A 13575-nucleotide genomic window follows, 5' to 3' on the forward strand; every position below is an offset into this window, starting at 1 on the left:
CAAATGGATGAGAGGAGGCGTGCAGATTTGGTACAGGACTGCTGTGCCGAAGCTGTCCCCATCCAAGCCTCTTCTGTTGAAGACCTCTGCAGCAAGGAGATGCTCAGAGACTAAATGCTGCCCGGAATCTGTCACTGTCTTGAAAGTACTCCTTCTAATCTCTTCCTCCATTCTTTCATTTTGCTTTTTGAAATTGCTACAAAAGGAAGTTAAACATGTTTCCCACCCCGGCCCCATTCTGCCTCAATTTAGATGTGTGCTAGACGGTGAAGCCTTTCCTGAGGCCACATACCCATTTAACACTTTATCTTTTGTGTGTTCACCAAATCTTTTGTGATGCTCTCTGTAACACTTAATTGTATTTGCTTGTATATTTGTCTTTATCCCTCATTTAGTCTGTAAACTCCTTGAAGAAAGAGTCTTGGGCATAGGGCTTCCTGAGACTTGTTTGGGACTGCTAGGAACTCCACAGAGAAGAACAGCAGGTTTGGGAGGGACCGTGATAAGTTTAATATTGGTGGTTGAGTTTGTGCTGTAAGATACTCAGAGATGTCTGTTAACAGTTGAAAACATAGGCCTAGAGCTTGATTAAGGCCTTAGATGTAGGTCGTGATGTGGTATCAGCTGCCAAGAGGGAAGAGAGGTCTGCAGATAGATCCCTGCATGATAACCTGACTTAGGGAATAGTAGTGATTTTAAAAAGCCAAGGAGGAGCGCCTGGGGGCACCCCAATGGGACCTTTGTCTTGGGGCAGGGGACAGGTGGGGAACACAGGACAGCTGACTTAGTGGGGAGCACGGCCCCTCACCCTGCACCCATGGTTGGAAAGTGAGAGAATCTGGTTTTCACACCTATGTAGATCCCTCCCCCTAACCACATGAGGCAGGTGTGGCTCCCCACTGACCTTCACTCCAGAGTCCAGAAGGCCCATGGCACTCCATTTCATGGGAGAGAACGAGATCAAGGAATGACAAGAAGGAATGAAAAGAGAGGAAAGGAAACTGAGGCACAGAAAGGTTATGTAGCCCCTCCCAACCCCCCCAATCACAGCAAGTTGCAGCAAGAGGAGCCCCCGTAAGTGAGCCTAGCCCTGGACCAAGGCTCAGAAGAGACCACTGAGGACACAGCTCCTTTTTTTTTTTTTAAATAAAGATTTTATTTGTCAGAGAGAGCACAAACAGGGGGAGCAGCAGAGGCAGAGGGAGAAGCAGACTCCTTGCCAAACAAGGAGCCCAATGTGGGACTTGATCCCAAGACCCTGGGATCATGACCTGAGCCAAAGGCAGACGCTTAACCGACTGAGCCACCCAGGCATCCCTGAGGACACAGCTCTTAAGACAGCTGTCCACAAGCCCAGGAAGAGGGTCCTCCACCAGGAACCAAATTGCTGGCACCCTGATCTTGGACTTCACAGGCTCCAGAACTGTGAGAAATCCATTTCTGTTGCTTAAGCCACCTAGTCTGTGGTATTTTGTTCTGGCAGCAGGAACGGCCTTTTTCTTCCTTCTCAACTAATCACAGTCTCTGAGAATTTCACACCAGGTTTGGTGCAATTCTGGTCTATAATCATTCACTGGGTTTGTCTTCCATGCCAGGCTCTGTTTGGGGAGCTATCCAGAAGTAAAAAGTGCCCACTTAGTTCCCAGTTCCCGCTGGGAGGAGTCACCTCCTGGTGAGACAACAGGCAAGTTGATAATGAGGGTGTCACAGGTGGTGGGCTGGATGAACCTTCCTGGCTCATTGAGGGCCGTGCCCTCAGCCTTGTCAGATAAGACTGGTCCCAGGGAAGGAGTTCTCTCTCCCAAATTGCCAGGGCTTGAGCCTCCCATAGCCTGAAACGTCAGCCTGCCATCATGGCCCCAGCTCATGGCATTGGCCTTGTGGTCAGACATGAACCAGCAGTAGATGAGGAGATCTGGCCTGATTTTTCTGCACAGAAAAGACTAATCACTCAGCCAGCCATTAAAAAAAAAAAAAAAAAAAAAGCCAGGGAATGTGGGCTGAGGAGATTTTCTGAGAGGCCTAGGAGAACTAAGTAAGCAACAGAAGGGACAAGAGTGAAGAGTACTAGCAAATGACACAAAGGTGTATAAGAGGATGAGGACTAAGAAGCCAGAGATCAAATCACCACAGGCAGCCAGCTCAGGACTGAGGGTAGATTCAGTTTTCCAGGGTTCAAGGTGGAAGGGTGACCAGGAAGCAGTAAGAATGGACCTTATCAAGAGGTGTGGCAAGGGGGTGAGGTGGGGAAGGATAACTTGCTTGGTTAACAGAATCCAGGAGAGGCTTATTTGGGGGAATGAGGAGGGAGGAGCCTTTTTTGTGGTAGAATGTATCTGAATATTGGTTAAGCTAAGTGAAGGAATCGTGCGATGCAAGGACAGGAGATAGGGTGTTGGAGGAGACCTCTCGTAGCCTGGATAGAGACAAGAGCTGGAGTAATTTAGGAGACTTGGAATAGAAAGAGGAACAAGCTAGGGAGACAGAGATGTATCAGTGGATCATATGTGATTGAGAAAAATAAGTTTCCAATGGAACTTAGAACTCAGTTTTAAAAATTTCAACCAGCATTACTCAGCCAGACAGTATGTCTGTTCAGGGGTAGCCAGTTAACCAAATGAGAGTAGTGGGAGGATAAAAGAGCAAGTGAGACATAAGAGCAAAACTGGAGTCCCTGACCATTGGGAACTTAGCTTTTTTAGGGAGGCAAGTATGATCACAGAAGGGGTCTTGACTGCCTTTGAGCCTGGAGGTCAGAATGTGTACAGAAGGCTCTGTGTAAATGAAGAGAAATAAAGATAAGTTGTACTAGAGAAGAATCTTGAAAATAGAACAATTCCAAACGATGATGATTTTTTTTTTTTCTTTTTAAAGATTTATTTATTTGACAGACAGCGAGAGCAGGAACACAAGCAGGGGGAGTGGGAGAGGGAGAAGCAGGCCTCCCGCGGAACAGGGAGCCTGATGCGGGGCTCGATCCCAGGACCCTGGGATCATGACCTGAGCCGAAGGCAGACGCTTAATGACTGAGCCACCCAGGCCCCCCACGATGATGATTTTTAATGTGTGGCTCTACCCTTGAAGAGCAGTCACAGAGTACAAATCAAATCCTTGGAATGAAGGTCAGGAACTGTGTGAAACCAGCTTGAAGGATCATCAGCGTGATGGGATGGAGTGGTTATGGTTCAGCACATTCCTTGATCTCCATTATTCTTTGCACTTTGGTGATTTAACTCTGACATCCTCTTAAAATATAGCTTACCTTATTTTTCAACCAGAATCTTCGAATGTGTTGCAAAAGTGGGTATTGATTTAATGTGCTGTTCTTTAGTAACTACAGCTAGAAATTGGAAAAGACCATCAGCTATCAAACCATGTAAATAAAGAGAAAGAAGATAAAGAAATGGGAAAGTGTTGTCTCTCCTTATTTCTGCATTCAGTTGTTTAAATATTGGGATAAAAAAATTCTTGAAATTTACAGTTTTTAATTAAGAAAACAGAAAGCTCATGTTAAATTTACAGATAAGAGTTCTGCCTCCCTAAATATTGCCAACTTTATTTTTGTGAGCTCGTTCAGTGACATAATGAGCATCCTGTTTCCTTAAGCATTTAAGTGTGGGTTCTTGTGAACTGACAGGATAGAAGCTCTTACGGACTGAGTAGGCTGACAGAGCAGCTGGTGTGACATTCAAGTGTTCATATTGCCTTCTTGCTCCTGAACAGAAGGGGGAAAAAATACAGTGTTTTAATTTAGAAATCTCTTCCTTGACTATAGCTCACATTCTCAAAACCAGTGAAACTAGAAAATGATAGAACATTTCGTGCTCATATGTAACTGGAGATATAATATGTTCTTACATTTGGGGGTAAGCTGTACAGGATTACATAAAATTAACTTCCCTTAATTTTGAGCTTTTCAAAGGCTTACCTTTTACTAGGAAACTGTCACTGTTAGGAGGAGAGCTCTTGAAATGCCTAAATCGAACAGTAGAATAGGAGAAAACAAAGGATAGTTTATTTTGGAGGACAGTAGGAGAAGGTAGGTATGTAAATTATAGTTCTCTGTTAAATCTCTTAAAATTTAATACTTTTAGATGTTTAAAATCATTTTACATGTTCAAAATGAAACAATACGAGTCTCCATATTTCTTTGAATGAAAGAAATTACTTTTAGTGTTTGTCAGTATAGTTGGTATTAAAAATCAAAGGAATTTAAAGTAACAGCTCACAGAGTATTTTTAGAGTATGGTCTGCTTTCAGTTATTCATGCAGATTGAGAATAACATAATGAGGAGTTACGAGTAATTTGCTTATATAATTGACAGGGAACTTTGGGTGAAGATGATAATCCAACAGTTTGTTCCTTAGCCAAAGTTCAGGGCTCATTGATCCACAGCAGTGTACCGTAGCATCAATTTATCTGTTGCCTGAGAAGCTATTAGAAATGTAAATACTTGAGCCCTACCCCTGATCTACTACTGAATTGAAACTCTGCTGTGGAGTCCCAGCAAATTGTGTTTAATGATTCTGATGCATGCTGAAGTTTGAGAACCACTGATCTGAAGGCTGTGGAATTAGTATATAAATGATCTTCATAATCCCATATGTGACCCAGCACTTTTCAGTTTATCCTGGTTCTGGTACATTCAGAAGGATTGTGGTTTTGGACTGTGGAAGTACAACTTTGCAGAACTGGAACAACCTTTTAAGAGATATGGATAATCATCAGGGTTTGGGATAAGATGACTCCAACTGACTTGACCATAAAGCAGAAAGGCCTAGAGTGAACTTCAGGATATCTGTGTTTGGGATCATTCACATTAAAATTTTATCACATACTCTGTTTAATTAAATACTTTGTTGGCATAAACAAATAATCTGTGCTATCAAAAGCAAGAGTAATTGTCTTACAGCCCCAGGGAGGGGGATGAATCATCAATTTATAGAATCTCTTCTGCTTTGTGCTGACATATTTCTTTATAAACTAAAGGCTGTCGGGAATAGGAGCTGTGTTTCAGGCTAGGAAAAGGAAACGAGGTGATTTTATTCACACTTGCACTGAGCCAGACGGCTATAGTGTGGTTTTACCATTATTTTAATCAAATTGTGAAATTCTAAAATATGAGAGACAGAATAAAATAAACCTTGTAAATGCACATGCAAATAAATTTTAACTATTATCTATAAACTGATCTCATGCTCTCACTAAAAACATGAAAACAATTATGGTCAGGCCTGCAGTGCCACCCAGCCCCTCCCCACTGACTCCCTTGACAGTTGTTAAGAATAGGAACAAGCAGTGGAAAATGAAAACAAGCAGCCAGAGATGGTAGTGTGGTGGGAACTCAAATGGAGCATCAGAGAAATTAAGGCAGCAGAACATTTCAGGAGTGAGGGAATGGTTAGCAGTGGCAAAGGTTGTCAGGTTAGGTAAGAAGGACAAAATATGTCCCTTAGATTTAGAACAAGAGGAGTCAGCGGTCACCTTGAAGACTAGTTTCAGTGCAGCCCAGGAGAAGAAGCCTGAGTGATGTGGGTTCATCTTTGAGCTAAAGATGAAGTAGAAATAGCAAATTTCAGAAAGGGTGGTAGATTCAGTGTCGAGAATTTTCTTAATCCGATGACCCTAAGTGGCTAAGATATTTATGTCTGATTTAGATCTTGTTGCTAACCTGATTTACCGTATTGATTTGGTATAACTTTAATTTAGCGTGGGTAATCCTAACAAACTATTTCTCAGGTAAATGTATCATTTACTGCAGGCTTTATGAAATATTGAAACTCAGCATTATTTTCATAGCCTCAAGGATCCAGGACCTTGGTTAAAAGTCATTGCTATGGGGCGCCTGGGTGGCTCAGTTGGTTAAGCGACTGCCTTCAGCTCAGGTCATGATCCTGGAGTCCCGGGATCGAGTCCCGCATCGGGCTCCCTGCTTGGCAGGGAGTCTGCTTCCCCCTCTGATCCTCCTCCCTTTCATGCTCTCTGTCTCTCATTCTCTCTCTCTCAAATAAATAAATAAAATCTTAAAAAAAAAAGTCATTGCTATGGAGCACTGTATTGTATAGCTCATTTGAAATTTTTTTTTTTTAAGATTTTATTTATTTATTTGACAGAGAGAGAGATAGAGCAGGAACACAAGCAGGGGGAGTGGGAAAGGGAGAAGCAGGCCTCCCGCCGAGCAGGGAGCCCGATGTGGGACTCGATCCCAGGACCCTGGGATCATGACCTGAGCCGAAGGCAGCCGCTTAACGACTGAGCCACCCAGGCGCCCTTATTTGAAAATCTTAAATACCTTTTAACTAATACTGTCTGGAAGGATTTAAAGGAAAGTTGTATTTGTGTATGTTACATATCAAGGTGGTTTGAAAGTCCTTGAATGCTGTAACTTTCTCTTGACTAACCCTTTGTGCCTAGCATATTACTTTAAACATAACGGTTATGAGGTTTTGTTTTGCTCTGTTTAAATTGTCCTTGTTTACTGTTATAAAATCTGGTTTTCAGATTGATTTTTAGCTTAAGTATCAAACATAGACATTAAGCATCTACGGTATTCCAGCCAGTGCTAGGCGTTAAAATTAAACGCCACAAATCCTGCCTTGAGTTCACAGTTCACTGGGGAGGACAGAGAGGTAAACAAATCATTGCTGCTGTGTGTTAAAAGCTACAATAGAAGAACAAATTAGTGCCTCCACTATTCTAATCTACTTGTTGCCCACCCTGAGAGATTTGCCAAAGTGGTGGTGCTGAATTTATCACTGACAGCAGCTGCAGCTTGCCCTTCAAAGTCGTGTACTTAGTCTTTGTCTCTGGAAGAGTCTAGTAGATGGTAAGTAATTTACTGAGGGGAGAGAGACTAATTTTAGTCAACTCAGACACAGCGACGGTATTTATGAATCCTGTGAGACTAATAAATCAGACATTGTAGACAATGTTTATTTTCTGTTTTATCAGTTCTATAAAACTGAAATCACATTTGGTGAATTTAATCTTGTTTATCATTCTTTACTCACCTGATAAAAATTACTTTTCTAAACAGGTTTTGTAGTCTTTATGTTCCTTTGTGCACTGTGTATGCTTTCTTTAAGCCTCTTAAAAAATAAAAAATGTGAGTTCAGAGAACATTAAAATTGAGTTATCCCTTGGTTCTTTGGAGCATTTTAATGAAATAACTTGAGCGTAACAAAACTTGGTAAAAGAAACATGACCTTTGTGATCTTGAGGTATCTACTCTTTGATACGCATGGTATTGATAGCTCATTCTCTTTTTCTGCCATTAATCTGATCCTACATGTCAGCGCCTTAATATTTAGTAGTTACAGTACATTTTTATCATTTCTAATTAAAAATTGTTTTAATTGTTAATCCACTTTACATTTGTAGGGTGTGAATCAGGGTAATGCTTTTCTTTTTTCTGTAGAAAGTGACTATATTTTGAATGATCATAGTACCTCTTGGTATGATACAGAGATCAAAGATGAATAAGGCATGGTTTTTCTCTTTAAGTAAACTTAAGTTTAATGGGCCTAAATTTAGGCTTAGTTATGTAGTAGTTCTACAGTTCAGCGAACTTCCAGGGGACATTTAAGGTGGCGAGTTTTAGGTTGTCCTGCCTGAGGACTGAAGGTCACTGCTATTATCTAATGGGTAGGGTGGGGCAGTGTGGGCTGGGATGGATTTGTTAATTTATGAGATAGTGCTGACAATAAAATGCTGATAGCAGCCACAGTGAGAAACAGCTAGAAAAGCTAGTTATCCCTCTCCTCACCATCTACTTGTCTACAAAGGAAGTTGGATTAATTTTTATGTTAAAAGAAAAAAAAATCTAAGAAAATGGAGATGCTTGAGTGTTCTCAAAGGCTGTAGTCAAAAGCAGTTTTTAGCTTTTTGTCAGTCAAATGTTGTCCACTTTGAAGTACAATGACACCTTTGTCCATGGTAGTAGCCTCTTTACAAACTGAAATTATGATTTACCCTATGACTTAAGTTTTGGTCTTTTACTCTTCTTTTTAATGATTTTGTGAGTATTTAATGTTTGCTTTCTTTTATTATAAGCATCTTTATTCTTTTTGGAAGTAGATGATTATGTGTGTTAGATTTCATTGGCTATAAAATGAGCAATTGGATTTGATCAGCATTCCTTTTAGCCATTAAATTCTATGATTCTTTCCTTTGTAACCATTTTTTAACAGAATGTTAGCTTTTTAAAATTTGTTTGTGGTTAGTATTTTATTTTGATGTAGAAACTTTAAACAGTTCTCTTACTAAGTGAATAAAAATAATCTGTCTTTAGCTTTAGCTTATTTTTAAAACCCCAGATCCATAATTTGTGTTCCTATAAAATTCAGTCATTAAGAACCTTTATAAATACTAATTTTTTATTTTTTTAAATTTACTGAGATGTATTAGAGCTAGTAAATAGAAATCTGACTTAACATTTAAATTATTTTAGTATATCAAATGAAAACCAAAGACATTTCATTGAGCTATTTCAGTATGGATATCTTAAGAAAACTGTTTGAACATTTTTGGGAACGAGTATATGAAATAAAAGTAACTTTATGTACTGAAGTAGCTACAAAATCTGTAAGTATTAGAAATTTGAAGAGTAAGATTTAGGACTACAACTTTTTATGTTTTGCAATTTCATTGTGAATTGGGAGTAATTTGAAAAAAATTAAGAGTACTTGGGAATCTCTAGCTAGTTGATTCAAAAGACATTTTAAGAGACTAATCAAAGTTTAAAAGAAAGGATTGGCTTCTAACAAATACATTACTTTTTTTTTTTTTTTAAGATTTTATTTATTTATTTGACAGAGAGAGACACAGCGAGAGAGGGAACACAAGCAGAGGGAGAGGAGAGGGAGAAGCAGGCTTCCCGCCAAGCAGGGAGCCTGATGCGGGGCTCGATCCCAGGACCCTGGGATCATGACCTGAGCCGAAGGCAGACGCTTAACGACTGAGCCACTCAGGCGCCTTTAATACATTACTTTTGATTTATATCCAATTTGTTTAAATTTGGGATTGAAATTAATCACATGACTTTCCTAAGCTTGTGACTGCAATTAGCAGATCTTCAAATTAGATGGTATCTTTCATACATTATATTCAAGGAATAATACCCCCCCCAGGGGGGGTTGTTGTCTTGAAGTAATCTTGCCTAAAGGAGTCTTTTTTTAAAAAACTAAACAGAATCAATGGAGAATGGAGTGCTGAACAGGAAGTCAGTTGTGTATGTGTATAAAGCATGCTTACTGCATTCAGCCAGTGGAGTCACCTTTAAAGTAGGAATGGGTTTTTAAAGATTAGAGTTGTCACCAACAGGGCATGGGCTGTCTTCAGGTGTTGAGCACTCTTCCATATAATTCTTTTAGTATCTTGTGTGATCAGCTCCAAGGCTAGAGAGTTTTCTCTGACCCAGGGGCCCTTTATTAGTCAGGGTTCTCCAGAGAAACAGAACCAATCGGAAATAGATACATATAGTGATTTATTATGAGGAATTTTCTCAGGCATTTATGGAGGCTGAGAGGTCCCACGATCTGCCTTCTGCAGAAGTTTTCCCCTGGAAAACCAGTGGTGTCACTTTCAGTCTGGGGGCAGAAGATTGATGTCTCAGCTCAGAGGTGGTACGAATTCCCTCGCAGGTATTGTTCTATTCAGGCCCTGTATGGATTGGGTGATGCCCCCAGTCTGCTTCACTTAGTCTACCTGTTCAAATGCTAACCTCATTTAGAAACACCTTCACAGGTACACACAGAAATAATGTTTAACCAGATATCTGAGCTCCCTGTGATCCAGTCATGTTGCCTTAAAATTAACTGTTACAGACCTAGTCCAGATTTTGATAACTTGTTAAAGAGTTCTGCTTTATGTATCCAAAAACTACTTCTCTGTAGCTTTCTTTCCTTTCATTCTACTTGTGTCCTTCAGTATGCCGCAAAATACTTCTAGTCCCTTTTCTAATATAAAACTTCAAATGTTTGTAGTTCCTATCACAAGTCATTCCTCCCCTAAATTTCCTCCATTTCTTCAATGCACTGGTTTCCTGACTCTTCAGCGTTCTCTGTTGTACAGTATGTAGTCCATGGTGGTTCACACTGGACCAATGCAAAGCCCAGTAGGCCTGTTATGTATAATACAAATAAAAGTCTTTCATTCATCACTCTTTTTGATATATTCAGTCATCATATGTTTTATCTGTATAGCACAGCTGCTTTTATATTAGGCTATCATCAGAATCCTCTTTTCCTCTAGGTTTAGAAATGTTATTTCTTTAAACATTGCTCATCTGAAGTGGCTGGGCAGTCCTCATCTGAGGAGAGCAGGATTAGTCTCTGCAGAATGTATCTGCAAATATTCTTAATAAAAAATAGCTGATGTGTTTACCATTAACTCTGTGCCAGGCTAAGTTCAAATAGTTTTACATATGTTAACACGTTTAAAGACGTGGGTACTGTTTTTGTATTTGTATTTTATAGATAGGCCGGTAATCTTATTGGTGTATTTGTCCAAGGCAAAGCAGAATAGTCTGTTACCTATCTTTATGGGTGTTAGGCTCCTGTCACTGCTGCCTAAGAACATATTCTCTTTGGGGGCCCAGTGGAAAGCACTTACATCATGTTAACTAACATCAAGTTAGAGCAGTTTATAACAATTTAAGTGTATTCTCTCATTCCTGCCTGCCCTTCTGGATCCTGATTCTGTCATCTAACATTTGCCGGTTTACCTAGCTAGCTTCAAGCCATCTACAGATTGGAGAAACATAACTTCTGTGTTTATAAATCACCAACAATGGTTTAGAAGTCAGGAATTAGAAACTTAGTAATGCCTTCCAGTTTGTTCCTCTTTGTTATAATACACTTAGTTATAAGAGCATATGTTTTGTATCTTGTCTGCAAGAATCTCATGTTACTATATTATATTTTTAGAGCTCCGAATTTCATCCAGCTTCATATTTCATCCCATAACTTACTTAACTGTTGCCCTGCATTTCTTTGAGTTTTTCTGATAGGCAGTTTTTTGTGGTTATCATTGTTGAGTCTAGATAACGTCCATACAACCATTTCATGACTACAAGTCAAGTGTTTTTGTGAAAGAAGGAATTGAAATTGTAATGAACAAAGCTATCTCCTTATGAACTTCACTCACTACTAGGACCTTGCAGTCATTTTTGGTCATTTATGGAGGGCCCTGCTCATTCCTAGTAAAGCTTATGTGTCAGTTGGAATCCATCTTCATCCTTCTTTTTAAAAATTGTTTTTGCCTAACCCCACTCTGAAACTACCGCTTTCTTTTTCCATAATCCCTCAAAGACTACCAATAGTGGTTTGACTGGAGATGTCATCTAGGTATTCAGGGATAAGTTATGTAGACCAAGAGGCCTCCAGAGAGTAGCTGTGTGTTTTCTTTGAAATCCCCCTCTTTGGGGGCCTCAGCTTCCACATAACAAGATTTCTCCTTAAACTTTTCAAATGGAAGATCAAATCTTTTAGACAACACAGAGAAGCAAAAACATATTCTACTTTCTGTTATATCTCAGTCCCAAATAGTGTGTCCCCGTCATGATTGTCATTTTGTACCTAACAAATAAAAAACAAAACTTTTTTGTTGTCCTAAGCATTTTTGTGAACCCACTACTTAAGTGAATGGAGGGTTGAAAGTGGATAGGGAGGAAAATAGTGGAGAAGCTATAGACAATCTAGAAATACACAACAGCCTGATGTATATAACTTGTAGGTAATTGTAAATTCAGATAGTCCACTTTTGGAAAGTGGCTTGTTTGCATTTGGTGCTTTTGCTTGGATTTCTCTTTCTTTAAACAGTGGGGGAACTGGACATAATTGGTAATCATGTACTTATCAAAGCTATGTGCTTGCACAGTGATAGAAAATTCAACCCCAGAAGGGAATTTATTGATAAATTACCAAGAAAATCAAGGCATAGGACAGACTTGAGACACTGATTGACCAAGGGGCTCAAGTGATTCAGCACGGACAGGCACATTCCTTGCCTCTCTCCTTTCTTCCCTCTGTCTCTCCTTCCCTTTTGGATCCATTTACAGAGGCTTGCCACATCTCAGATTTAAATTCCGTAAGAAGAGACAAGTCTCTGCCCCAGAGTCACAGCAGAAGCCTCCTTCCTGCCTTTTGGCCTTTGTTGGGTCATATGCACATTTCTGAACCAGTTATCATTATGGCCAGGGGAATGTTTGGATGTGGGAGGGAACCTCCTGGGTACTACCTTGAGAGCCCATCTAGGGCAGATCCCTAAACAAAAGGACTATTGCTGAAAAGTGGGGGAAAGGATGCTGAATTAGCAAATAACAACCATTACAGTGTCTTGAATTCTGCTTTTATTATATAAACTGGTACATTTGGTATTATTTGACTGTTTTTTGACGTATGACAGTTTCTCTTTGAACCTAATAAACATGAAGACATAAAGTCGAGGCAGTATAGTGGGAGGTGCATGGCTTTCGAGTCACATATAGAAATTCAGATCCTAGCTCTATTATGTATCCTTATTGTTGAGAAATTTAAGAGAACCCCATAAGTAACACCCCTTTCTCATGCTTGCATTCTGTCAAGAGAAAAGACAACGATTGGCAGAGAGGAATAAAAATACTAGTTTTCATATTGACAGAAGCTTAAACGGAGGATTTGGGTTTTGTGTGACAAACAGTGAAGCTCTACAGTTGAACCCAAAACTAATCAGTTCATTACCCCATCCAAGGCACTTTGAACAAGAGCAGGTTTGTGTTTTTTTTTTTTTTTTTTTTAACCTGGGGTCTGTCCCCACCCTAATAACTCAGACCAAGAATGTATGAGTTTACAGAAATCTGGCCCCCAAAAGAAGGCAGAACGGTGAAGAAACTACATATGTCTAGTTGCTCTTGGAGGAATCTGGGAGGCTGCTTATTTTACCTCAGTGGTAATTGATGGGATAGGAAGCTACCACTGAGGAAAATTCTTTGTGGAGGAAACCAGAAGACTGATGACATACACACAGACTTAGGAATCTTAATTATTTTTTCTCTTGAACAATAACAACTTACTTTAGGATTGGTGTGATTCTCAGATACCAGCAGATTTTGGAGGTGGAAACTCAGGGAGATTATCAAATAACCACCCTCTCTAGTTTTTGGAGTTAGGTTATTATAATAATTGATGTGTGAGTAGGAGGGAGCCCACTTTGCCTCGGAGATGAGTAAAATTGGTAATAATTGGGCAAGCAAGAGGAATTTGTGAAGTGGGAGGAAGCAGGCAATGAAAAAAAAATGTCTTGCAGAATCTATAGCTATCACATCCTTGCACAGTTAACCCAAGGCAAGCAAATTTTCTTCAACCGCCTGGTATGAATTCAAAGTTTTTAACCCATTTTCCTATCCACTGGTTCTCACAGTGTGCTCTCTGGACTGATAGCATCTGTATCACCTGGGAATTTGTTAGAAAAGCAAATGATGGAACCCATCCTAATCCTACCGAATTTAAACTCTGGAGGTGAGACCCAGCCATCTATATTTTAATCACCTATAGGTGATTTTGATGCATATTGAAGTTTAAGAACCACATACCATG

General features: G+C 39.8%; 1 protein-coding gene across 7 annotated transcripts in view; it reads left to right on the top strand.

Annotated features, from left to right (window-relative positions):
- The window catches only part of ATP2B1 (ATPase plasma membrane Ca2+ transporting 1), a 126355-nt gene that overhangs the window by 40626 nt on the left and 72154 nt on the right, over window positions 1–13575 (top strand). Inside the window, exon 1 of one of the 7 annotated variants that reach the window (XM_034987862.1) lies at window positions 13341–13497. The exons of the other annotated variants lie outside the window; for them this stretch is intronic. The gene's annotated coding sequence lies outside the window, so the exon portion shown is untranslated. Of the gene's footprint in view, window positions 1–13340; window positions 13498–13575 lie in introns of those variants that run through there. 7 annotated transcript variants of the gene reach the window in all.

The sequence above is a fragment of the Mirounga leonina genome, unplaced genomic scaffold, assembly GCF_011800145.1.
Source record: "Mirounga leonina isolate KUSES-001 unplaced genomic scaffold, KU_Mleo_1.0 Mir_418, whole genome shotgun sequence".
NCBI lineage: Eukaryota > Metazoa > Chordata > Mammalia > Carnivora > Phocidae > Mirounga > Mirounga leonina.